Genomic DNA, 6,000 nt, shown 5'->3' with positions numbered 1-6,000 from the left:
GTTTCCTGTGGTGGTGGTTTGTTTTTAAAGTGCCCTTTTCAATTGTTTCTCTCAACAAACACTCTTTTTATTTTGTGGATTATCGTCGGCTGATTTATATTTTTTTGTCATATTTTTTATATTTTTCTGGATCTTTGAGGATGTTTGTTTCTTGCATCACTACTCGTAAAAAAAAAAAAGTAAAAAGGAGGAATAAGTTCGATTGTGTGGACTCGGTGATTGTGAATTAATCTTTATGTTTGTTGTACAGGTTTGTTTTGAGAAGTGATGATGAAATGAGAGAAAAGTGGAAGGTTTCTAAATCTCTGCTTCCTTCTTTCTTTACTTGCTTCCTTCCCTCATCCCTCGTTCAGTGACCTCATGTTGACACACACATACCTCCGGAGAAACAAAAATAACCATATATATATATATATATATATATATATATATGTATAAAAACACAAACAGAAGACTAAATTACTCTGAGTATGGAAGCCCGTCAGTGGAGATAATCTGACCCTTTTTAGTTTGAATGTTTTTAAACCTCGGCAGCTGCTGAGCGGAGTTTGATTTGATTGTTCACTCTTCTAAAAAAACATCATGAATGAAAACCTTTAATTTGATTAATCCGCGTTAATGTTCTGCTTCAGTAGCTACAGCTGCTCGTCTGCTTCGCTAACGTCTGAATGATTCAACCAGCCTGCGTACGTGTTCACATACCTCATTTTATTTGTCTTGTCAAACATTTCCAGTGTTTCTTCTTTGTTCCTCTCCACACAGACCTCATTACCTCAGTAGACGCTCTGCGTCCGTATGTGACTACAATAACGTTATCTTTACTTTCTGTTTGCATTTTACATGTTTGTTGTTGTTGTTTCTTTGAAACAGAACCTGATGCTGACGAGTAAAAACCACAAAAACATAAACGTCTCAGGGTTGAATATTAAGTCCCTGAAGAATATTTATTTTTTAATGAATAGAAAATATAGTTTTTTAGGACTTAAATAAGTAATTTTAACAACATAAGAAATATGGAAGCCCATTGAGGTGAAGACAAGAAATATAAAATAATTAGATATGACCAGAATAAAAATACTTAATCGTAAGTCAAAACTCTAACTTGGACAAGTTAAGAAATGATTTGCTCACTTATAATTTTGACAAACGTTTTTACTTCACGTCTGGTCATTTTTTTATTTTCATTTTTCCAGCATTAATGAGCCTCCATACTGAGCCGTTCAGATTATGTAGTGAAACATCAAGTATTGTTTTGACCTTTCTAGTTTGTTTTAAAGGTTTTAATATCTTGTTGTTCGTTCCAGAGCTTGTTAAAGCTCGTAGAGCACTTTTAAGGGAAAAAGAACAAAAAAGATGCTAAAAATAAACAATGAGATGTAAACATAAACTTACAAGAATAGAAAGTTAAAACCACAAGAAACAATAATCAGCACAACCAGAGTATTAACGTGTTTTTTACTCGACAGCGTCATGTGACCCGTTACCATGGTGATCCATCTGTTTACAAAAGCGAGCGGACGGCGTGACGACCTTTTGCCAAATTATTGAATCTGTGCTACAAGAATTCATCACAATGAGGCCAAACATTATAACTTGAGCAGGAAGTTATTAATTAGTAACGGGTGGCCTTGATGTTATAAATATATACAATATACGTTATTATTTTAAGCATTCAGACGCATTTCATGTGCACATATCTGTGAACTTTTATTTGATGCTGTTTTTCTGTAAAGTGGTTGTTTGGTTCCAGATGTTCGTTCACACTGAAGGTGGAGAAAAGAAAGAAGGGAATGAACATAAAATAAAGGTTTTATAACCTGTAACAGACGTAAGACATGTTAGTTAAATAGACGTAGAGCTGGAGTCAATAGAAACTCACTGCAGGAGTTCCTCAGGGAACCATCAGAGGTCCTCTTATTGTTTGATGCATTGTGGGAACGAGGGGATGAAAGGGATGTTTTTAAACTTTTATTTTCAATTTAAGTGGTGTAACTTTGTGATGACACAGGGAAACGTGAATAACGTTTTGTTTTTTATTACTTTAAATATCTATTTCTACTCCTTCATCTCAGTGTTTTCAGATTTGATGCAATACTTTTGATAAAAAAATGTGCCCTTTTTTTTGTAATTCACCGATCTAATGACAAAACCAAAATGTAAAAGAGTTTCTTATTTAAAGACCTCCGTCGGGTTAATACGTGAACTGAGTGGATTCATGGCCAACGCTCTGATGTTTGTGCCCGTGTTGATCACAGCACCGTCTGAATGTTACAAAGTGTCGGCCATGATGAAGAAGATGAAGAAGGCCATGGTGCATTTTCTTCTTCTTCTTCTGTTCTTATTGTTTACCTGTTTTAGTTGATGAGACCGGGTACTTTTTGTGGTAAAATTCAAACAAAAACAATAACAATAAATGTTCACAAACGAAACCTGAAGTCTGATTTTCTCTTTTCTGATGGAACAAAGATTTAAAATATAATAGTTAAAGTATTGATCGTACATTTTATACTTTAATATCTAGTGTTTCTGGATTAATGTTGCTGCTGCTGCATTGTGTATATACATATATAAATATGTGTATATACACACATATAAACATGTGTACACGTGTGTGTGTATATATATATATATATATATATATATATATATATATATATATAAAAAAATATATATATGTATATAAAAAAATATATATATGTATATATATATATATATACATATATACATATATATACATATATATATATATATATATATGTATATATATATATACATATATATATATATATATATATGTATATATATATATGTGTATATATATATATATATATATGTATATATATATATATATATATATATATATATATGTATATATATATATATATATGTATATATATATATATATATGTATATATATGTATATATATATATATATATATATATATATATATATACACCACAGAAAGGTCTACCCCAGGCATGCGCAAACTACGACCCGCGGGCCGGATACGTTTTAATCCGGCCCGTCAAATATTGGTAAAAAATTGTCCATACTATAATAAAGACTAGGGCTGGGCAGTATACCGGTTATTTTTTTCCCGTATGATATGAATTCTTCACACACCATTATACCGGTGCTTCAACAGGCAGCTAAATGTATTCTTTACCATAGCGGTCAGCGCTAGTTCACTTATATGTACTGAGAGGGAACCCTAGTCATGGTCATAACTTTATAACACAACAATTAATAACCCACAACTAACGCTCTTTAACAGAGAAAAACACCACAGCACACAACAGCCTGTGACACATAAACAATTTGTAATACTAATAATTGTACATTTATAAAATTTCCCCGCCGAACTGCATGCTGGGTACAGCTCACTCGCGAGCCTGCTAGCACAACAGTCTGCTAACAGCTGGGAGAGGCTCCGTGGCTCCAGTTACGTTACATTAAAGAACAGAACAGAGCGATGCAGGATGAACAAAGACAGACTGGAGATGCACCGATAGAGTTTGACACATATGCAACGCTGATTACCGTGTAATATTTGTTAGAAATGTACGTTGGTGATAAGAGGGTGATAAGAAGCTGTACAGGGAGGGACTTAGGACCCAGGGGAATGTAGGTGAAGGAAACGGGAAGAGACGGAAGACACGCCACACAAACAGCTGTTCACTGCTCGTCACGATCCTGTAGACCAGTGATTCTCAACTGGTGGTTCGTCGCGGACCCGTTTTCAGTGGGTCGCGGGCCTTTGCTTTATGCAGCGGAGTTATTCACGCTCCTTTTCCAGCATTTACGGCACTTGTTCAGCGGTGCAGGAAAAACACCGACCAATGCGTTGTAAATCACGTCACGTGATGCAGTTTAGCCAATAAAATAAGGGTATTCTGATACGTTTCCTGATGCCAGTAAGATGCACCCACACCGTGACACAGGGGGGAGAGACAAGGAAAGACATGACAGAGCAGAACTCTGATAATGTTAGATGTGACAGTCAAATATTTGTATGATCCGGTCAAAGAATCAAACTGCTAAAAATACCACAGTTATTAACCTTTACACTAAAAACACTGTCAAAAACGACTGCTTAATAATTAAGTGCACAATTAAATATGCATTAATACGATAAAAAAAATACCATGTAAGATCCCAGCTAACTGTTGAACACCTCAGATCTGTTCTGAGAATTGCCACAAGCAAACTGACACCAAACGTTGACGCACTGGTTAAAAAGGGTGACCAACAACACTGTTCCCACTGAAAGTAAATTTTACTTGTAATTTATATTAGTTCACACAAACACTCCATTCATCTGCTACTGGCCCGGCCCGTCTGTCAAATTTTAAAACTCAATGTGGCCCCCGAGCCAAAAAGTTTGCCCACCCCTGATCTACCCTCTCCCCAGACAATGTAGATATTCTCATCTTTTTGAAAACAAATGTAAAGTTGTTTAGCATCTCACAGTAATGGAAAATATTATTTAATGGTAAACATTATTTAATGGTAAATATTATTTAATGGAAAACATTTAATGGAAAACATTATTTAATGGTAAATATTATTTAATGGAAAACATTTAATGGAAAACATTATTTAATGGTAAATATTATTTAATGGAAAACATTTAATGGAAAACATTATTTAATGGTAAATATTATTTAATGGAAAACATTTAATGGAAAACATTTTTTAATGGTAAATATTATTTAATGGTAAATATTATGGTAAACATTATTTAATGGTAAACATTTAATGGTAAATATTATTTAATGGTAAACATTTAATGGTAAACATTATTTAATGGTAATCATTTAATGGTAAATATTATTTAATGGTAAATATTATTTAATGGTAAACATGTAATGGTAAATATTATTTAATAGTAAATATTTAATGGTAAACATTATTTAATGGTAAATATTATTTAATGGAAAACATTTAATGGAAAACATTATTTAATGGTAAATATTATTTAATGGTAAATATTATTTAGTGGTAAATATTATTTAATGGTAAATATTATTTAATGGTAAACATTATTTAATGGTAAATATTTAATGGTAAACATTATTTAATGGTAAATATTATTTAATGGTAAACATTTAATGGTAAACATTATTTAATGGTAAATATTTAATGGTAAACATTATTTAATGGTAAACATTATTTAATGGTAAATATTATTTAATGGTAAACATTTAATGGTAAACATTATTTAATGGTAAACATTATTTAATGGTAAACATTTAATGGTAAATATTATTTAATGGTAAACATTTAATGGTAAACATTATTTAATAGTAAACATTATTTAATGGTAAATATTATTTAATGGTAAACATTTAATGGTAAACATTATTTAATGGTAAATATTATTTAATGGTAAACATTTAATGGTAAATATTATTTAATGGTAAATATTATTTAATGGTAAACATTTAATGGTAAACATTATTTAATGGTAAATATTATTTAATGGTAAACATTTAATGGAAAACATTATTTAATGGTAAATATTATTTAATGGTAAACATTATTTAATGGTAAATATTATTTAATGGAAAACATTTAATGGAAAACATTATTTAATGGTAAATATTATTTAATGGAAAACATTATTTAATGGTAAATATTATTTAATGGTAAACATTTAATGGAAAACATTATTTAATGGTAAATATTATTTAATGGTAAACATTATTTAATGGTAAACATTATTGTGTATTTGAATGACATAACCTGACAGGAAGTAAACATAGACCCAAGTTGTTTCAGAGCAGTTCAGTTCAGTTGAAACAGTGTAAAAGTATGTATAGATAGATAGATAGATAGATAGATAGATATAAACTTTATTCATCCCCAGGGGGAAATTAGTTTGTAGCAGCAGCACTTTACAGAGTAAAATATAACATATAGAATGCACAATATATACAGTACAATAAAATAACAGAGCAGATATTGAATTTGAAGGAATAGATTAATAAAAAATAAGA

At 30.8% G+C, this 6,000-nt stretch overlaps 1 pseudogene; it reads left to right on the top strand.

Moving 5' to 3' along the window:
- LOC142941115 (uncharacterized) overlaps positions 1-2,429 on the top strand; it is a 28,132-nt pseudogene extending 25,703 nt beyond the window's left edge.
- The last annotated feature ends 3,571 nt before the right edge of the window (positions 2,430-6,000 follow it).

This window comes from Anarhichas minor, unplaced genomic scaffold (genome assembly GCF_050575085.1).
Source record: "Anarhichas minor isolate MPS153535 unplaced genomic scaffold, ASM5057508v1 ptg000129l, whole genome shotgun sequence".
Taxonomy (NCBI): Eukaryota; Metazoa; Chordata; class Actinopteri; order Perciformes; family Anarhichadidae; genus Anarhichas; species Anarhichas minor.
Note: the sequence above shows the minus strand (reverse complement) of the source record. Positions and strands in the feature narration are given on the sequence as shown.